Below are 22,696 nucleotides of genomic sequence, written 5' to 3' on the forward strand. Positions count from 1 at the left end.
ATCTTTCACTCTCAATTCTTAGGTAAAATCTGTAAAGTCAGTATTCAGTAAAGACAGATCTTCACATACTTAGATAGGAGGTGACAGCTGGTGCATATAAATCAATGGCTCCCTCCCTCCTTGGCACAGGTAGAGACTGAACATCGTCAGCCCCATTATATTAAATGGGATGTCCACGTTCGGTAAAGCAGTCCCAAAAGTGTAAAAATTCCATAAAATAAACTCATCAGGTACTCCCCCACCCCTACCGGGGTCTAGCACTAGCTTCCAGCTGCCGCTGCGGTCCCGGTGTTGTGGCTAGATCAGTCACGTCAATGTGTCACCGCTCTAGTCAGCCAGTTGCTGAGCTCAGTGCTCGTGTAGAGGTTAATGGCACACAACACTGCTCAGTGTCTGGCTGACTAGAGCGGTGACACATGCTGTTGTACTGACCTCACCCGTCTAGTCACAACACGATCAGTGGCGGATATAGTGGTTTACTTATATAGTGTAGTATCAGACTAGGGTAGAGTCACACTACTGTTTCGTCCACATCCAAGAAAAATGCTGCGATTATTCTGATCAGTGTCAATTTTTCTCAGACGTGGAGAGAAAAAAAAAGTTCCTCCATCTTCTCAATTCTGTCAGTCTGTGAAAATTGGACCGTACTCACATGTCAACCGATTGCGGTCCAATTTTTTTCATGGACCTGTAGACTTGCTTTGCCGTTTTTGATCAGCCACTTGGATCAAAATCGGACATGTTTCTGATTTTTTCTGCGGACAGCTCGGTCCAACGAAAAAATCAGGCATGTGCACAGTCCCATAGAATATCACAGATAGCACTCGTACAAGAAAATCGGTTGTGTCCACGAGTCTTGAGACAGACATCCATGTGTCACTTTCCGATCACAAACTGCAAAGCATAGACTGGCCAGTGTTCTGGATCCCGCGGGACTGTCCTGAATATGCTGAGCTGTCCCACTGTCTTGCCGGAGGTTAAGTGAATGTCCTGACTTCAGATGTAGAATATATAAACTACCGCACTCCTGGAGTGGTAGAGGTGCTCAGGTAGGGTTACAGGCCCGTAGTATTATCATAAAATAACCTGGCACTCAATAGTCATGAGAGTTATTTTAAACAAATTTTAATTGTAAATTGCAGTAGAACAAGCAGACGTTTCGGTCACAAGGACCTTCATCGGTGTACAGATATGTTGTGTTGAGAGGAGTAAGGCTGTGGCCGGAGTATGGCACTGAGTACTGTGGGATGCAGAGTCAGGGTGCAGCCGTATGGGGAGAGGAACAAATTTAAAAATTTGTTTAAAATAACTCTCATGACTATTGAGTGCCAGCTGACTTCAGATGTGTATGTCTTCTCAGAAAACAGATACTGCTCAATATAACACTGAAGCAGGGAACCATCACTCGGGTATGAGTGATATCCGTGTTTTTCAGGGATGGCACTTGTACCTGTGATAGTCAATGGGGCCATTCACATGTCCAATATTTTCCGCAAAGGGCAGATCAAAATCTGCAATGCAAGTCAATGTGGGTCCATGAAAAAATCAAACTGCACTTAGATGACATCCGTATATGGTCCAATTTTCAAGAATTGTCAGAAGAAGAAGAAGGTGGAGATTTTTTTTCTTTAATTTTTTCAAGTACAAGAAAATTGGATGACAGTCATACCGCACTCTAATCAGAATAATCGGTCAGATTTTCTTGTATATGAAGAAAATTGGACATCTGAATAAGGCCTAAATCGAGTTTTTACGTGGCTTTTTTCAATTTTCCATATCATGGTCTGTTAATCTATCTATTATCTATCTATCTATGTATCTATCTATATCTGTCTACCCATATCTATCTATCTATCCATATCTATCGATCCATATATCTATCTATCCATATCTATCTATCTATCTATCTATATAATAAAAGTATTTATATATGATATAATGTATTTTCTGTAACCTTGCAATTTTCACACTAGCCATTAAGCCTAATACTAGACCTATACTTCTTTTTCTGTGCAGATCACTGTTAAGCGATCATCTCATTATTATTACAGGCAGGATTACAATGACAGATAATACCTTTACTATAGCGCAGATAACATGAGGTTCACCATTCACAAGGGTGATGGTCACAGCTCATCTCTTCCCCTCCCTTCACATTGACATTTGCCAAGAGCAGAATATGCCAAAATAATTCTATACAATTCAATGAGTAGCAGCCAGTCTATCACTGTCCATGTAACTAATAAAAAGACCTGGAAGTATTAGTTGACTACTAGGCCAAGTTGCCAGTGTGAGAGCATTTCTGAATTTTTATTTGATACACTAGATAAAGAAAAATATATCATTTTTTAAAAATAAATCTAACATAAAAACTTATTTTCAGGTCATTTTCCAATGACACAATCCCTCTAAGGCTCTGTTGCAAATTTTCCATTTCTATAGAGCCTTTTTTAAGATTTTCAGAGATTGTGTCAAACACGATGAGCTCAAGGATGCAAGAAATCATCAGGCCTCCCTGAGCATTCACACTTTCTCTAGTGGAAGATGTCTCTGCTTCTGAATATAAAAAAAAATTCCCATGAAAATTTACTGTTGGAAGGAATGAAACTGGATTTTTTCCAGTTTACATATGAGCGGAGACTGCAAAAACTTAAATAAAAAAAATATACAGTATTTGGAGGGATAATGAGTTAGTAGATTGTACTACCAGAATGAAATCCAAATATGGCAAAAGCTGGATTTCTCTAACTTCTCGAGCTATTATCTTTGTCCAAATAACTGTAAATACTATAAGGTCTGCTGGAGTCCTTTAAAGGTTGTCCGGGCTAAATACAATGTTGACTGGGGGTTGAATTCTCTGAAAGTGTGCCATACCCCTTGAGGATCCAGCATAGGTCATTCTGAGGCCTGTGCTGGCACCTGAAGCGATTATGGCTGAAATCATCATTTAGCTGTCACAGTACCGCTGCGTAATTAGCTGCAGCAGGCAGGTTACTTGACCAATTAAATAACTTGGTCAGTGCAGATATTTCTCTGGTATGTGATTAAATCACCTTACCACTGCAGCCAATCACAGGCAGCAGCAATCTTGTGACAGGTGACTGGTGATGTCATCACTTCCAATGCTGTCACAGGCCACAGGTCACCCTATGCTAGATCCATGGGGCTGACAGCAAATGAGTATAAAGCATTTCTCTTACTGGTCAACATTGTATTTACCTTGGAAACCCATTTAATGAAAGAGTGCTTTAAGGAACATTAAGACATGCAGATTTCTGATTGTAATGCGTGCTGATTGACAATTATAACATGTTGACCAGAGTTTGTTTATAGGTCTTTCTACACACACTGATGCAAACTGCATGTGGATGAATTGTAATTACTATGATCATTTTGATGCACATATATATAGTAATGGCACCTCCAGCTTTCATACTTTAATATATACTCCTACTTAACTCTGAGCGATGGAACAGATGAAATAACATAGTTAAATACAATATTTCAGTAATTTTGTCTTCAAAAAGGCAAGACAAAGGCCAAATCACACTTTTTGTGGCTTCCTTCTGAAAATGAAACCCTACGGAAAGTTGGAGACTTTCCTGCTGTCATGGGTTTACTGCGACAGAGAGGGGTTAAAAGACCGCAGCGTCTTATTTCACATACTCCTGCACTGATCAGAAGCACTTCTTCATATTAAGCGGTGCAGGTTTCTGTTAGCAGTGCAGGGGTTAATCTGTTCAGCTTGGAGTCTCTGATGCTTCTCATCTTGGATGATCTCAGCTGTTCAGTATCAGCCGCTCCCCTCTCCTATATATACTCACCTCTGTCAATCTGGATTGTCAGTGTTAAGTCTTCTGGTGCCTAGTATGGAGTGGAGGTGTTGGTTGTTGGTAGAGGCATATAGAGTGCTAATCTGTGACTGTTGCTTGGTGTTTCGGCTATGTGAAAATCCTCATCCTCTCCTATTTAGTTTTCCTTCCTTTTCTCCCCAGTGTTCCCCTCTGTTGTCTGTGAGTGCATATTTGTATGATTGGTATTTTGATTTATCCCTGTACATCCTTCCTTGTTTGTCTGGTTTGTATATATACATACACTATTCAGATATAGGGCTGATTCACGAGTTCAGCAAGGTACATGGCCCCAGCATCTTCCAACCTTTCTGCGACTGGGGATGTGCAAGACATCAACAGCTAAGTTTTCATCAGTTATGATAAAATATTTATTGATCTTATTATTTATTTAATTAAAAAGAATCCTTCCAAATCTAAAAAAAAACAAAGTCACTTATATTTAACAAGCAAGACAGTATAGAGACATAATGGTAGATCATAATCTAAAACACTAAAACAGGCTCAAAAGTAAAGAAAGTACAAACTAAAGGGGAAAAAAAGGGAATTAAGTATTACTGTACCTGTGATGTCCTCCCTACAGACACAGCAGACTCTACACCCACAGGTTTGTGTTAGCATAATCTGCTTTACCCACTTAATAAAGCATACTTTCTTCCATCTCTAGGTGAGACATAGATATATTATAGCGATTATCACAAATTCAAGACATTAATGCCTAAAAGCATTCCTAAATAAAAGTAAGTTGTTTTGTCTTGCCATATTTAGACTAAATCATAGGGGAGTTATGCATTTGCTGTATTATTTGTGTAAGCGTTTTGCAGTAATTATGTTTGATTACAGTATTTCCAACAATGTATATTTATACCCAGACGCAGGAATTAAGTCAGGAGCTTGTGGCCAAATAGAAAACTATTAAGAGACACTGCAAAATATAGTAAAAAGAAACTCCAGCAGATACTTAAAATCATTTCCACCATTCCCTTCCTTACCTGGCCCATGTTATACAGTGCCTACAAGTAGTATTCAACCCCTTGCAGATTTAGCTGGTTGACACATGCGGAATTAACTTGGCATTGTGACATTTGTACTGTAGATCAGCCTGGAAGTGGGAAATGCACTGCAGCAAATTTTGTTTTTGTTTGTTTTTTTGTTTGTTTTTTTAAACGTTAAATGTTAATTCAGAGTGTCATTTATTATTCAACCCCTCAAACCACAAGAATTCTGTTTGGTCCCCCTAAAGTATTAAGAAGTAGTTCAGGCACCAAGAATAATGAGCTTCACATGTGTGGATTAAAGATCTCTTTTGCCAGCCTTTTCTGACTATTTAAGACACTCCCCAAACTTGTGAACAGCACTCAGACATGGTCAACATGGGAAAGACAAAGGAGCATTCCAAGGCCATCAGAGACAAGATCGTGGAGGGTCACAAGGCTGGCAAGGGGTACAAAACCCTTTCCAAGGAGTTGGGCCTACCTGTCTCCACTGTTGGGAGCATCATCCGTAAGTGGAAGGCTTATGGAACTACTGTTAGCCTTCCACGGCCTGGACAGCCTTTGAAAGTGTCCTCCCGTGCCGAGGCCAGGCTTGTCCGAAGAGTCAAGGCTAACCCAAGGACAACAAGGAAGGAGCTCCGGGAAGATCTCATGGCAGTGGGGACATTGGTTTCAGTCAATACCATAAGTAACGTACTCCACCGCAATGGTCTCTGTTCCAGACGAGCCCGTAAGGTACCTTTACTTTCAAAGCGTCATGTCAAGGCTCGTCTACAGTTTGCTCATGATCACTTGGAGGACTCTGAGACAGACTGGTTCAAGGTTCTATGGTCTGATGAGACCAAGATCGAGATCTTTGGTGCCAACCACACACGTTTGGAGACTGGATGGCACTGCATACGACGCCAAGAATACCATCCCTACAGTCAAGCATGGTGGTGGCAGCATCATGCTGTGGGGCTGTTTCTCTGCCAAGGGGCCTGGCCATCTGGTCCGCATCCATGGGAAGATGGATAGCACGGCCTACCTGGAGATTTTGGCCAAGAACCTCCGCTCCTCCATCAAGGATCTTAAGATGGGTCGTAATTTCATCTTCCAACAAGACAACGACCCAAAGCACACAGCCAAGAAAACCAAGGCCTGGTTCAAGAGGGAAAAAGTCAAGGTGTTGGAGTGGCCTAGTCAGTCTCCTGACCTTAACCCAATTGAAAACTTGTGGAAGGAGCTCAAGAATAAAGTCCACATGAGACACCCAAAGAACCTAGATAACTTGGAGAAGATCTGCATGGAGGAGTGGGCCAAGATAACTCCACAGACCTGTGCCGGCCTGATCAGGTCTTATAAAAGACGATTATTAGCTGTAATTGCAAACAAGGGTTATTCCACAAAATATTAAACATAGGGGTTGAATAATAATTGACCCACACTTTTATGTTTAAAAATTAATAAAATTCAACTGAGCAACATAACTTTTTGGTTTGTAAGATTTATGCTTCTGTTCATAAAACCTACTCTCGTTTGCAGTTTGAAGGCTCTAACTTATTTGCATCTTATCAAACCAGCTAAATCTGCAGGGGGTTGAATACTACATGTAGGCACTGTAAGTGGTCTTCAACTGTCCCCATTTTATCTGTAACCATTTATGTCCCATGCTGCTTTACTCGGGTAAGAATAAGGAGTCTCCAGATCACCTCTATCAGAAGCTAATGCACAAGAGTGCCATGCCCAGATCTAAGAATGTGTTCACACTGCATCTATACATTTTAGAGTATTAGCGGCTGACAAATTTTAATTCATATGCAAATGAAGAGACTTTGGTGCATGACTGGCATGGCCTAAGGTTCAGTGCACTGTTATGCCCTCATTTTTCGCACTAGCCCTGATATTGATTGACAGCTCACGCTTGCCAAGAAGGAGCGATATCTGAACTCAGTCTGCCACCCTGTGTAAGAATGGAAAGATGTCAGAAGCCACATGAGATGTCCTCCTCCCTCCTTTCTCCTAATCTCTGAAACCACTAATTCGCATTACTTTAAGATGCATTGGTGTATCAAGTAGAAGCAACAAACTGTGGCCAGAAATCAGAGAATGTCCGCATCCACACTATCTGCACGCCACTGGGCTCCTGCAGTGTCAGTGTGCACGTGCAGGGACTCAGAATAAGCTCAGGCAGTACTAGATTTTGGCAAGTGAGTGCTGTCAATCAGGATCAGAGGCAGACCTTAAAATGGGGGCATAATAGTGCAATAAGTCCATGGCCACACCAAGGGTGCACCAGAGCCTCCTCATTTGCAGATGGATAAATGCTGATTTTTCAGCCATCAATACACTAAAATGCATATTGCTGGCGTGATTTTAATAGGAGCTATTTCCCCTATATACCAGTTTAAGTGGTTTATTTTTGCATTTTGGGTGTGACAGACTAACTTTAAGGGTACATTTATCCCTTACTTATCGGGGGTATTACGCTCTAGATGCCCCCACGATAGGTGAAAATCCGCAAAGTAGGAACCTTACATTTATTTTAGTATTTATAGATACAGTATATTAAGGCTTTATAAACCCTTCCTACACACTTATAAGCCATTCCTAGTCCCTTATAAACCTTTTCCACACTGTTATAAACACTACTTATGTTCTTAAAGATATTTTACACTCTTAAACAGTAACTCAAAATCCCACGATATAGCGAAAAAATATATTTAATAATTAAATATAATCCCACGATACACTGAGGCCGCAATAAGTGAACCGCGATATAGAGAGGGACTACTGTATTTATTATTTTGCCAGAAAGCAGCAGAACCACCTACAAACTGTGGGATTCTTACAATTGGTGCTGTGGATTGGCGGTGATACAGCTGTTTTCTGGCAGAATCGTATGCACACTTTGCAACCAACTTGAAAAATGAGGGACTGCACACTGCTGAGGTTTCCTGCCTCATAGTGAACAAGTCAGTATGGCCACGTCTGTCCCTACCATAGGCAGGTTTGTGGTTCTCGTCCGTTACCAGAGGGGGACACATAACTGGTACAACCTGTCCGGCCACACAGGGGACCAAGGGGTAAAGGGGGCCCAATTCTACCTCTAAAGCAGGTGCAGTTTTGCATTTTTAGGAGCCCTTGGGCTACAAAGTGCCCATATATTGTTCTTGCACAGTGGCCCTTGTCTGTCTGTGTCCGCCAGCGCCCGATACATTCCTGTATTGATGCTAGCCAGCACCCAAGCCCATTTTGCCTGATATTTTATCATTCAGAGGCAGCAGCGGCATCAGACATAATAATTAGAGCTTAGAATAGCTCTTATAAAAAACCATGGCTTCACCTTTTATTTTTGCCTTGTAATCTTGAACAATCGACTGTCTTTTCAGAATGTAGAAGCCTAAAGTATGCATGCTCTTACATGTCAACTTAACAAAGCCTAAAACAACCTTTCTGAAAGACGTGCTTCCATTAAATGCCAGTTACTTCAAATAATTCTTAGTTTTGGGGCAGCACAAAGAAAACCCATTGTCCAATACATATAGTATACATTTTGTAGCAATACCTTAGTTTTTTTGCTTTCAGCCCATTTTGGTGCTAATGGACTGTGGGTTGACTGCAAAAAAACAACTTCTGGCAATTTTAGTGAACAGCGTGGGTCTTTTAAAACTGGGGCGAAAAGGGCACTCTCCAATTTAGAGAAGGAATCCACTTCCAAAAAGCTTCCTGTCAAACATGATTAAACACACTTCGATACTTGTAACACATCCAGTACAGTCTCAGACACATTAATTAGTTTTGGCATGGTTCATGTACTGCACTGCTATATGACGTACAGTATATCAAGTATGACATTTTTTTAATTAATTAACATGTATTAATTGATTTATAACTCTAATATTTAAATAATATAAAAAAAAAGCAAGCAAAAAAAAAAATAACGAGTAAAATAAAATTGAAAAATACTTCTGCTACTACTACAGTTATACTATATTGTATTCTATGGTGAGACTTTGTAAAAGGGCTACAGGTATTTACGGTTCAGCAATGGCAACATCTAGCTTTTTTTTTTAACTAGCAGATTTTGTCAATGTTTTTTTTGTTTTTTTACAGGGAGATACCCTTCATATGAAATTACAGATGTGTCCTTCCTTAAATAGGTTTAACCTCTTCATCCCCCGGGCGATTTTCCATTTTTTCGTTTTCTCCTCCCCTTCTTCCAAGAGCCATAACTTATTTATTTTCCCGTCAATATAGCTGTATGAGGGCTTGTTTTTTGCGGGATGAGTTGTACTTTTGAATAACACCATTGATTTTACCACATAGTGTACTGGAAAACAGGAAAAAAAATTCCAAGTGCGGTGAAATTGCAAAAAAGTCCAATTCCACAATTGTTTTTTATTTACCATGTTCACTATATGGTAAAACTCACCTGGCAATATGATTCCTCGGATCAGTACGAGTACGCAGATACCAAACATGAATAGGTTATTTTTTATTTAAGTGAAAAAAAATCCGAATTTTTTTGTATGAATAAAAGTTTTTGCATTTATTGACATTTTCCGAGACCCGTAGCGTTTTCATTTTTCGGGATCTGGGGCTGGGTGAGGGCTCAATTTCTGAGCCCTCTGATGTTTTGATTGATACCATTTTGGTGTCGATACAATATTTTGATTGCCTTTTATTGCATTTTATTGCAATGTTGCGGTGACCAAAAAAACATAATTCTAGCATTTTAATTTTTTTCTCGTTACGCATTTACCGTTCTGATTAATTTAGGTTATATTTTGATAGATCACACATTTCTGAATGCAGAGATACCAAATATGTATTTTTTTTGCCTTTTTTGTTATTTTATTTTTAATGGGGCAAAAGGATGGTGATTTAAACTTTTGTGTTTTTTAATTTTTTTTTATATTTTTTAAAACTTTTTTTGCTTTACTTTTTACTGTGTTCAATAATCCCCTTAGGAAACTTGAAGCTGCGATCTTCCAATCACCTGTGCAATACATAGCAGCGTTCACTGCTATGTATAGCAAAAAACACAATATCCTTTAAACGCTGGCCACAGGCTAAAAGTTCACAGGAGTGTCGTAATGACAGGCACAGGGATTTTCTGCAATCCTGGCTGTCATGGCAACCTATCGACGCCCATGTGACAGGGACACCGATGGGTTGGACTTGTGAAGCGCTTTCAGCCGGCAAATGTTAAATGCTGCTGTCAGTGATTGACAGCGGCATTTAACTGGTTAACAGCTGCGGGTGGATCTCAGTTTCACTCGCAGCTATTAGAGGCACTAGATGGCTGATTAAATCAGCCATCAAATGTGGGGAAAGATGCAGGCTCAGCGCCGGAGCCCGCATCAAAGGCAGGGACAAATATATGTCATTGGACGTGAAGGGGTTAAAACTCCTGTACCCCGGCAGAAGTTTATTTAAAAAAAAAAAATTGTACTTTAATGATCCTCCCCTGCGCTGAGTCTCCTGTTCTTGGTGTCTGTTATTGCCTGCATTGCTGTTATCAAGTCGTCAGCATTGCAACCAATAACTGAGCTTAGTGGCTCTGAAAGGATCATGCCATAGACTTGGCAGAGAGACTGAGCTCAGATACTGGCTGCAGTGGTGTCAACGTGTTATGAGCGCTGCAGACAATAACAGACAATGGGAACAGTGGCGGAGACTCAGCGCTGGACTAAGGGAGGGTGAGTAAAGCTCATTTTGTTTTTTATTTAAAACTAACTGCAACCAGGGGACAGGAGTTTTCCGAAACTGGAAAATCACTGTGATCGGGTTGTCCCAAGTTAATCAGTTATCACCTATAAATCACCTATGCTTGCTGAAAGTCCCAACAAAGAGGTAGGCGCAGATCACAAGAATAGGGCCCCATTACTTAGCTAACTACGGTAACCCAAATGACAATGAATGGAGTGGCTGTCTGGGTACATGTCTGCAAATCCAATCAAATGTGGCAGAGACCTGCAGTGCCCCTGTTCTCGGGATGGTGAGGGTGGAAGATGTCAAATGAAAGCATTAACCCCTTTAAGGCTGTTTGCACGTTAATGACCAGGCCAACTTTTACAATTCTGACCACTGTCACTTTATGAGGTAATAACTCTGGAACGCTTCAATGGATCCCACTGATTCTGAGAATGTTTTTTTGTGTGACATATTGTACCTCATGATAGTGGTAAAATTTATTTAATATGGCTGGCGTTTATTTCTGAAAAAATCTGAAATTTGGTGAAAATTTAGAAAATTTCAAAATTAGAATTTTCATGCCCTTAAATCAGAGAGTTATGTCACACAAATAGTTGATAAATAACATTTCCCACATGTCTACTTTACATCAACACCATTTTGGACCCAACATTTTTTTTTGTTAGGAAGTTTTAAGGGTTAAAATTTGACCAGCAATTTCTAATTTTTCCAACAAAATTTACAACCATTTTTTAGGGACCACATCATATTTAAAGTGACTTTGAGGGGCCTTTAAGACAGAAAATACCCGAAAGTGACACCATTCTAAAAACTGCACCCCTCAAGGTGCTCAAAACCACATTTAAGAAGTTTATTAACCCTTCAGATGCTTCACAGGAATTTTTGAAATGTGGAAGAAAACAATGAACATTTAACTTTTTTTCAAAAATTTTTACTTTAGACCCAAATTCTTTTATTTTTGCAAGGGTAATAGTAAAAAATGGACCACAAAATTTGTTGTGCAATTTCACCTAAGCGTGCTGATACCCTATATGTGGGGAAAAAAACACTGTTTGGGCGTACGGCAGGACTCGGAAGGGAAGGAGCGCCATCTGACTTTTTGAATGAAAAATTTTCTTGAATAATTAGCGGACGTCATGTTGCGTTTGGAGAGCCCCTGATGTGCCTAAACAGTGGAAACTCCTCACAAGTGACACCATTTTGGAAACTAGACCCCTCAGGGAACTTATCTAGATGTGTGGTGTGGTGAGCACCTTGAACCCCCAAGTGTTAAAAATCCACATGTCTCTGACAGATGCCATCCTTCACTCATAGGCTCCTATTTTCAAACAGCTGTATTTTTTATGTGTACAGTTTTTTTTTACTGTATGGCTATGAAAGATATTTTTGAGGGATGCCATCTGTCAGCCATGCGTTACCCATGTTTTGAAAAAACATTTTTTTTAATGGATGGCATAAGGTTGTATTGATCTGGTATCATGACAGATTCTAAAAATAATTAAGGAAAAGTTAAGGGTCTGCAAATCTGTAGGGACAAATAGATAGATATCCCATTAAATGATGCCCTATTTTTACTTGGTATCATTGTAAGCGCTGCGGAATATGTTGGTGCTATATGTAAGAATACATAAAAAATAAATAATCAGGGACTAGCCATAAACTGTGACATGTGGTATGGTACAATGGCTGACAGTAAATGTTACACGTTGCTGGGTTTGAGATTGCCAGATTCCACTCATAGGATTTGCTAACTTTGGAGCTCTATGGTAAATGAGGCTTTTCATCAATTGTAGCAGCACGAAAAGAGCTCATCCCAGTCCAATCAGCAAACAAATAAGACACACGATTACTCAAATCATCAAGCAGACCAATCTATTAACTGTTTCCCAGATACACTGGGAAACATGTTCCTGTACAGTGAGACACAAACATTACATTGTACACAGCAGGGGCACATGTATAAGATTATCTCAGCACAGGAACATTTTTTTAACACATAATTGTGGAACTTATTATTTTTCCAAGATCTTTTTATTAAAATGCACTATATTCGTTCGAAAACCCCCTTTTAAATTTTATCTACTCTGTAAGCCATAACACATGACCAAGGAAATCAACCAAACCAGAGAAATCCATCTGTGAACACTGGACAGCACTGTTTCAAAGTTTTTGCTTCTCAGTATTACAGAGTACGGTTGCGGTTGGCTTACTGAGATGTCCCTATGTCAGTTTTATCTCAGCAAGGAGTCTGAGGAGCAAAAACTGTTAAACAGCGCTGTCTACAGATGTGACTCTGGTTTGATTGATAACCCTCTTTACGTCTCGAAGCGCTATGATGATTCAGACTTGGCTAACTGTAGTTGGCAATAGAGAGACAGCTTTCCTCTTTTCTTCCTTCTTGAGAGCTTTTTTGCATTATCGTTTCCTCACAATCCTGCAGTTTACAAAAGTTTACAAATGCAGTATAAGTTGAAGGATAAATATGCTATTAAAACGGAAATTCTCAATTTGGTTTTCATTTTTAGCGTGTTTCTGAGGTTTCCGAAATATGAGCACATAAATCAAAGGCATATTTTCTAATGATTTTCCTTACTTATCAGATAATAACACATGCAATCCCATGGGATTGCTTCTCTTAACAATGTTTCATTCAATGTCACACACATACAAGGGTGTGGGTACCGTTAATACAAGAGACGCTTAGCCTTTGCGTTACATTTTAGCTATGATTAATTGATGACTTGTTTCATTTCTGCTTTGCTACTTTTTACCCAATCACATAATAGACAGTTGTTATCAAGGTTATTACTGTGGTTTCCTTTAACTGGGAATGACTTTCCCGGCCCTTTACAATTTCCTTAGCTGTTTGGATTTAGGATGTTTGTTTTAGACACTGCCTTCTACTTTACAGGGGCTTTTTCATGATCAATCTGCAGGAGCGCTCCACTACCCAACCTCCCAGCTTCCTGCTTGCCGGGAGATGGGGGGGTGTACTCCTTAACTTTGACAGTTTAAGCTGGCGGCATGGTCACGTTGGCGGCCTGAACTGTGCTCTCCCCAATGTTGCAAGCAGAGGCAACATTGCCTCTGCAGCATCAATGGAGTAGTGACACAGAAGCTAGCGGGAAGCAGCGATCTGGCTATAAAGGGCTTGTAAGCACTGTCCTCTTTGCCTATGAGACCAACCACTGCTGTTAGGCTGCAAAGGTAGCCGGTAAGCTAGGCAACAAGCAATAAGCTATAGAATTAAAAAACCTTTGTTCTTGAAAGCAGAAAATTATTTTCAAAAACAAGTTTTTATAAGAACTTTTAACCTTTTATCATGTGGAGATACCCTCTTTAACAGCATGAGAATATTTATGAGAAGGCAGAAGTGTAATACCTATAGCATTAGGTCAACAATCATCCCTTTAAGTGGGCATATTCAAAAGACATCGCGGGGGTCATGGGATCAGTTGTATAGATTCTGTTCGAGAGTTGTATATATTTGAAACCAGATCACAATACCGTATTTGGTACTAAGTACCAGGGCTCTGGAGTCGGAGTCGTGGAGTCGGAGCCCATTTTGGTGGAGTGGACCAACTCCAACTCCTAAAATAGCTAATAAATTGGGTACAGTTGTTCAATGCAGTTTGTGGGGAATTTTTTTTCATAAGAATTTGGGAAAAGGTATGAAATGTCCTATAAATGTCTGTCCTATTCCTGATCAAAGGGTCTAGACTTTTAGCTGAGATGAATCTGTGCTACAGTAAATTTATCACTTAAACATGAGCCATGTATGTTGGAGTCGGTGTCATGGAAACTGAGGGGTCGGAGGTTTGGCTTACCGACTCCACAGCCCAGCTTAGTACTCTGCCTATAAGGCTAAGTGCCCACGATGCAGAAATGCTCCGGATTTTTTCCTGAGCGTTTCTGCATCTCCCTGGCAGAAAAAACGAATGCGGATTTTACATGCGTTTTTTTCAGCCAGGGACAAGCGTTTTTCACGCGTTTTGCACATGCGATTTCGCATTCGGGTTGACAAGCACTTTCCAAGCGATTTTAGCATCACTTGGAAAGTGCTTGACAACTTGGTCACACTATATAAATCCAAGCAACTGGCATGGATTTTATATAGTGTGACCAAGTTAGTCTAAAAAAAAAAAGATAAAAATGGTAAAAAAAAACAGCAAAAAAACATTATACTCACCTTCCAATGGCCCCCGGTCTCCTTATCCGATGCATCCGGTCTTCCCGGTGTTTCGTGGTTGTGTAAAAGGACCTTCCATGACGTCATTTAGTGTACATGTAGTCATGCGGATATTAAGCGATTCAATGTGCGCATGGTACACGGGTCTGGAGAAGAGGAGACTCTCCCCCAGACCCGGGTACCATAGTACCTGTAAAAAAAAAAGAATTTAAAATAAAAAAATACATTATACTCACCTTCTGATGGCCCCAGTGATGCGTCCTGGCTCTCCGGCAGCTCGCGAAGGTCTAAAAGAACCTGCCATGACGTCATTTAGTCATGTGACGGGTCACGCGACCGCTGACATCGGCAATTACGCAAAATAATTGGTAGTGCTGCGGATTTTTCCGCAATGATAATCTGCAGCGGAAATTTCCACAGCATGTGCACAGCACACATGCGGATTATCATTGGGGGACATGGCAGACCTTCTACCAAGCATTTTTTAAGCGTTTCTGCGGCAGAATTGCCAATGTGGAAACGCTTAAAAAACGCATAGTGGGCACACAGCCTAAGTATGGACTCCTTAAATTATCTCTAAAACATAAAACTTCAACAGATCTAACCTCTTTCCATGCAGAACATGGAAATGTTGTTATCACAGCACATAGAAAATACACCATCAAAAAGTTCAACTAGGTTATCAAGAAATAGACCCAAATAGCAAGTGTTTGGTTTCAAAGTCTGCTCCAAATGGGTTTTCTTTTGCTAAAACTTTGGTGGCCAATAATCAGAGATTGCCCTAATACTCCCAGGCGATTTTGAACCCTGGACCTGCATATATTTGTTTTTTGCAGCTTTTTAAATACTAAATTGTTTTCTGGGCTGTATAACAACCATTTCTAGTCAGCCTGAGGATAAAACACCCAGAGATCTTTTCCACTTAGTAATTTAGTCAGACAGTTAGGAGGGATGTCCTTTAATTTATAGCTGAGCCAGCTAAACTTGGGATTCAGATCAAAGGAGCCGGGATGATTTACAGGGGTGCTAGCTACACCCTCTCTCACCATGAATGAAGACCAATGAAGTCTTGCAAAACACAAAGATTAGTATAACATTTTAAAGAAAGTTTCCTAATCATTCTGAAAGAAACAGGCAAAGCAGAGTTTTTAAAGAATAAGTAGTAAAAAACGCAGAACCAGGCAACATCATTATTGCTAAATGTATTTACAGTAGATGGAATTATCATAACAAAAGGCATTAAATATTCATTGGGCTACATACTTGTATGCTGCTGTGATTGTATAAACACACTTTCTGGCTTATATTTCTGTTTAGATTGTTGATTAAAAGCATAATGAAGCAATGTATTTGCAGCCTAGTGCCTGTGCCAACAAAAGGCCAAAAGCAAACAGATGAATGTGGATGAATAGTGAATGTGGGCGTGTAGCAGGAATGTATTAGTGGGACAACGTGCTCAGTTTCATCGTAGCCTCTAGAAACACATGGAAAAGTGAGTGTTACTGTGCATGTGATCTGACCTCAGAATGGTAGCAAAAGGAATATCAGCCAATAGCTAGGTTTTCCAATTACACAAATACACAGAAGCTGGATTAGCTTTATTGTGATACAGTTATTCAACAGACTAAGTATGTGCATTTAATACAACTCTTGCTTTCTTTCTTACCCCTCTAAGAATGTTCCCTGAACAGTAAGCGCTAATCGATAATATAGCCATTTTACATGAGCGGATGCAAACTACATGGGGATGAATGGTTATTACAGATTATTTTTTAATCTGCATATAAAATATAATCAGCTGATGTTTACTTCTTCATGGACTGGTCGCTACATGTGTAAATGAGCCAGTGATCAGAAACTAATGATCGATAGGTGTAATATCAGCCCCTATAAAAGGGACTTATCTGTCTAGGACATCCTCATGGTGACAGCCTTGGTGCAGATTACAAGGGATATATTTTTTTAACAGGATTTTCTTTCAGCTAATCTCCTATAAATCTGCAACTGGTCAAGCACCCAGATAAGACTTGTTGCATGCATACTCTCTTTCATGTCAGCAGTGGAAATGTGTAAGTCTTGCCACAAATCTCCAAAACTCAGTGTCCTCTCAAACTATGCATGGTCCGTTTGAGGAATGTCTGATCGAGAATGATCTACAGCTATGTCATATACTTTCTAAGTGCTTCAAGGGATATTCCAAGGAAATTCTATTGTTAAAAAAAAAAAAAAACTAGTAATGGACGTGTTTCAAGTATAGACCATAGCAGATAACTTTCACAAGAAACTTTCTCCTTGGCAAGAAAACCTTTGAGATCAGGGTATAATTTTTGCTGTAATCACTTGAAAGTTCTGTTGACTAAAGGTCTCTACACACATTAGATAGTTGTGAGCTGATGACTATCTCTCCATGCTCCCTCATATACAAATTGCCTCTTCAGAGAGGAAGAGGACTAGAACTCTAGTGCCACCTATAGGAAGTAGTAAATCTAAAAGTCAATATCGTCCCTCTAACGAGCCTTGCCACTTGACTTAGAATAACAGCCAATACCAAAATCTCAATTTGCAGACAATGTGTTTCAGGGTATTGCCCATCATCAGTGCAAAATGTGAGATCTGGTTTACCTGGGTAAGAGGCGTCTTACCGAGATCCAAGGGTTAACTTTTCTTCTTGCAGAGAGTGACATGTCAAGCCTGACATGCCAAGGTGAGGAGACTTTTAAACCTTGCAATTCTCCTTTGGGAAATATGCAAATTGTCTCTTCAGAGAGGAAGAGGACTTGAACTCTAGTGCCATCTATTTGAAGTAGCAATCTCAGCAAGGAGAAACGTTACCACTTGGATCCCGGTCAGACGTCTCTCACCTAGCCAAACCAGATCTCACACTTTGCACTGATGAGAGTCAATACCACGGAACATAGCATCTGCAAAATTAGATTTTAGCTTTGGCTTTTATCCTACGTCATGTGGCAAGGTTCGACTTTTAGGACTGCTACTTTCAATAGGTGGCACTAGAGTTCTAGTCCTCTACCTCTCTGAAGACACAATTAACATATTTCCCAGAGGAGAATTGCAAGGCTTAAAATTCTCCTCACCTTGGCATGTCAGACCTGACATGTCACTCTCCGCAAGGAGAGACGTTACCCCATTATATCAAAACTTGACAGTCCCCAATTTACCACAATTGGGGGGGTCTGTTGAGCAACCACAGACTTCATAGTAAACGAATGGGTCTTTCCACCTGAGCATTAATATTCAATGATAAATGCGCTGATGACACATGCTTTACATACGTGTATATATGTATACATACACACAAATATAGATAGCAAGGAACCACCTTCAATTTCAGGAAATAAAAGTTTAACCCTTCAACGTCTATAAACATCACATCGCAGAGGCACTGTATTAGGTTTACCGATGTCTTAATAACAAACTACTGTATGTAAATTTTATTCCGCAGACCACAATTTAGAAATATTCTTGGAAAGAGTCATATACCATATTACCACATCCTTAAATGAGTAACAACACAGTCATTAATCAAAATCGTCCAGTTCTACTGGCGGATTAAGCTGCAAGTATATCAGGCGAACTGGAGGACTATTAAATTACTTATTGCTAGGATACTTTCCTCACATGATACATTTTCTTGCCAAATGCAAGATGGCAGAAACTGCTATTTCATCAAAAGGAAGAGGTGTACAGCCACCTGGTCAATAGCAAATTGAAAGCAACTTAGAAACTAGAAACTCTCTAGGCAGTTCATTTAATAACGATTTCCCAACATATTCCAAACAAAATACTGCTGGAAAATCCCAAACTACATGTTCTGGAAACTGTATAGTAGACAAAAATAAAAATATAAGATTACCTGACCTAGATCCTAGGAGAAATAGAAACAGGTTTAATCCATTGATTTTTTTATACCCTACCGCTAGTTTACAGCACCTACTAAGAGGAGAATACAGTGAGTAATATGGAGCAGAGTCCTGGTCTGTAATTCTGACACACAAGCCTGGTCGTTGAAAAATGGGGTGTGAGAACAAAGTTAAAGACAACCTATCACCTCTTGCCTTCTTGGGAGATTTTATGAGGGAAAATGACACCAAAATGACCCTTTCTCAAACAATTAGAATTAACAAACTAAAAAACATCCTCACTGCCTTCGTAAGAAAAGCTATGGTCTAGTAAGGGAAGGAGGCTGGAGTGGGGCTTTCCACTATGTAACTATCTTGACAGCTTTTTGAGACTTCCTTCCTCTGAGCTGGTAGATACCACTGAGTGGGGGAAAACTTTGAATAAACATAATGGAGATCTTTCTGTTGACGTTCATGACAATAATGAGCAGCTGCACTCTTAATTCTCTTGGACAAGCAGAGGAGCACAGCAGGCCAATAACGGTGGCTGATTGACTGCAGGGTTCACCTGGCATAACAATATCACTTGAACCCTGGCAGGTCTGGCACCAAAATTTCTGTTACAGAAGGTATCTGTTATTTTTCCATTTACAAGGGGGTCTACTTCATTTAACAATGGGTTGCCCAGGAAGTAGATAGCCCCTTTAAGACAAATGTATTTTTACAAAAACGCATAACACAAAACTCCATAACAACAAAAACATGATTCAATGCTCCATTAAGTTGAGAATCGTGATTTCTTCATACTTGTCAAAGCCATAAATATGATCTTGTAAGGCTACAGCTGATAAGAAAACTTGGCAACCCTTTATAGTAAGACATTTCTCTAAACAAACTGAAAGTGTAAAACTAAGATAACATTGCAGTAAGCCTAACAATAAAATAAAAAGCTGTCCTCCTCTGCCAAAAAGACATATAATTCATTTCAGACTTTACAGCCATATATTTATTTTTGGTTAAAGATAATAAAAATGTGTTTGAACAGTAAGTAATGAGTAAGTGCCTTGGTGCAGTATATATATACAAGTATTCCCATTTCAGCCATTATTGGCTATCTCTACGGGGCGGCCACAGGAGGGTGGGACATCGGAAACAACTGAGCTAACAGCACTATGCTTTCTCCATAAATCCCTTAGAATGAAAGTCATGAAAACAGCATAGCCAAGCTGGTCCTGAAATCCCCACCTTCGGCGGCTACGGCGGCCACTGCAGAGATGCAGTTATTCCTGTTGGCCATGAATGGATGTAGGCAAAATTAGCAGCTGCTTCTTCATCCTATGATAACAGCTGATTGCCGCCAGAATGGAGTCGAGTTGATGGCCACAGCAGCTTTATTCTAATTAGAGGTTGTTCATATTAGACAAACCATAAAAAAATCTACTGTAAGATATTATAATAATTTTACCTGTAGTCCTAAGCAAAACTTCTGGTTGCAATACGTAAAATTATGATGTATGGTGCCAGAAGATTATCTCAACCTCGCTGCACCTGACAAACTCAGATCTGCTTAGTCTACAAAATCTAGTACAGATTGTCAATTCAGAAAGTTCTGTAAATCCGTACAATATACTGTAAACGATATATGTGCTTCTTATTAGCAGGAACTGTAATTCCCTGTTTTAATTATGTTGGGTTTACATTTTGAATTACGTGACCTTCACATCTAAAGCTGCATTTGTCTTCCAAAAAATCCTTTGGTTTTGTGAGTTTAATTCGTCTGTGGCAAACTTCCATTTTCCCCCAAAAAAAGTATTGCCGGGAGGACTATATAGTGTTTCATAAATCTGAGTAGGTAGTGTTTAATCAAGAAGTTCATTGGCAGAGGTCTTACAAAACTGACCAAGTTGGCAACTAGGGAACCAAAATGATGTACATATTTTTGTATGAAAAGTCACTCTGTTCATAAAGTCATGCCGAAGGCTACTGTACATTTAGGAGAATCAAATTAAAAGCAAATAGAACTGAACGAACTTTACACAGGGTCAGTATTCTCTGCTGTTTTCATTTGGAGATTACATGATTTATCACAATGTTGACATTCAAATACAAAAACATTCAGAGAGATACCTAGGGGGGACGAAAGATATTGCTGGGCGGGTGGGTATGGGGTCCATATGTCGAATATAGGTTAAGGCCCATTTTGATTAAGGTCCATTTACGTGGCAGATGATGCCAGTAATGAGCACTCATCGGCATCACAGTAAGTCGATCGGCATGCGCTTGCTTCCTCTTGTATAATCCATTCTTTGTGGTGCAAAAGATGGAAGATACAAAATTTGACCAAAGAGTACGATTTCTAAAGATATCAGAAGCTTAGTATATATTCATGAAAAATCCTTCCGTTCTTGAGAATACAGATTTACTGCATGCCAGTATTTTAGCTGTTTACAGCGGTTATTATTAAAGGGGTTGTCCAATACCTGTAATGTCCTTTTATAAATATCAATTTTAAAGTGTAACCGTCGTTTTAATTTTTATTTCATACATCATTAGTACACAGGAAAATAAGAAACTTTGTAATATATCTTATCTGACTTTTTTCTCCTCCTGGACTGATCATTCACTTGCAGAATTCTCATGTAAAAGTTGCATTCAGTGAAGACAGATAGTTACATTACTGAGATAGGAGATGACAATTAGTACTGATAAGATTCTATGTAGACCAGAGGGGGAGGAGCTCTACCTATAACTCCTCCCTCACCTCCCCCCTGTTATATAAAATCTTATCAGTAGTAGCTGCCATCTCCTATCTCAGTAATGTAACAATCTGTATTTACTGAATACAGATTTTACCAGAGAATTGAAGAGAACTAGAACTCTAGTGCCACCTACAGGAAGTAGCAATCCAAGAAGTCAATAGTGACCCTTTAACGAGCCTTATCACATGACGTAGGATAAAAAGCCAAGACCAGTAACTTTCTGGTCTTGGCTTTTTATCCTAAGACATGTGCTAAAGCTCGTTAAAGGGTCACTATTGACTTCTTGGATTGCTACTTCCTGTAGGTGGCACTAGAGTTCTAGTCTTCTTCCTCTCTGAAGAGACAATTTGCATATTTCCCAGAGGAGCATTGTGGCTTTAAAAGTCTCCTCACCTGACGTGCTTAACACGTCACTCTCTGCAAGGAGAAATATTACCCCTAGATACCAGAGAATTGAGAATTTTAAAAACGACTGATGAATCCAGGAGGAGAACAAAGCAGATTTTTCTGATAAGATATATTACAAAGTTCCTTATTTTCACACGTATTATTGATTTATCAAATAAACATTAATACAACAGTTACTCTTTAAGCCCTTTTGTAATTTGCTTTATTATAAATTTCCCTACCATTCTCCCTATACAGATAATACCTATATGAGCTTTTTTTTTTTTTTCTTCCTGTGATGTTTCATTTGAAGGGAGTCTCAGATGGGACATCACAGGAGGAGAGCCCTCCTTTGCTACATCTATACATCAGGCTGGGACATCACAGTAACAACTGTGCAGCCAAAAGAATTCGATTTCTGCAAACCAATACTGATTTGAAAAAGAAGCAAGTAACTGTGTAAAAACAAAATAAAGCCCCAACATCGTGATATTTCTGCAAAAAAAAAAAGTGTCCGATTCAGCATTTGTGTTTTCTTTTAAGTCACTTTTTGGATTTGAGGGTTTCGCTGACTTTTTTTTTGCTAAATTCATCAACATGGCACGGCTCCATCTTCCACCAATGTATTCAGCGCTATCGCCATCCTGAGGATACACATAGCGGTGACAGTAGGTGGCGGCAGACGGACGGCAGGTGAGGTCATGGTGCGGCCCGTGGGCCACTGTTTCAGCCCTTAGGCTGTCCCGGTTCGTGAGCCGGACTGGAAGAGCCAGAGAGCCAGATGTGGCCCGAAGGCTGCAATTTGCCCAGATCTGTTCTATAACACACTTAACGTGTTAGATACGTTTGGCAAATATCTTTTCATATTTTCCAAAAAATAATATTTTCCGCCAGAAACACTTTAATACTCCATGTGATTCAGCACGCTGTGATATACCAAGCTATGAGCACAATCCTC

The 22,696-nt window shown here is 39.7% G+C and overlaps 1 protein-coding gene across 4 annotated transcripts in view; it reads right to left on the reverse strand.

The window, feature by feature from the left end:
* THRB (thyroid hormone receptor beta) overlaps positions 1–22,696 on the reverse strand; it is a 449,080-nt gene that overhangs the window by 253,811 nt on the left and 172,573 nt on the right. The gene's annotated exons all lie outside the window — the stretch shown is intronic.

The sequence above is a fragment of the Phyllobates terribilis genome, unplaced genomic scaffold (assembly GCF_046119375.1).
Source record: "Phyllobates terribilis strain yellow unplaced genomic scaffold, ASM4611937v1 Scaffold_4__5_contigs__length_816908805, whole genome shotgun sequence".
In the NCBI taxonomy this organism is placed as follows: domain Eukaryota; kingdom Metazoa; phylum Chordata; class Amphibia; order Anura; family Dendrobatidae; genus Phyllobates; species Phyllobates terribilis.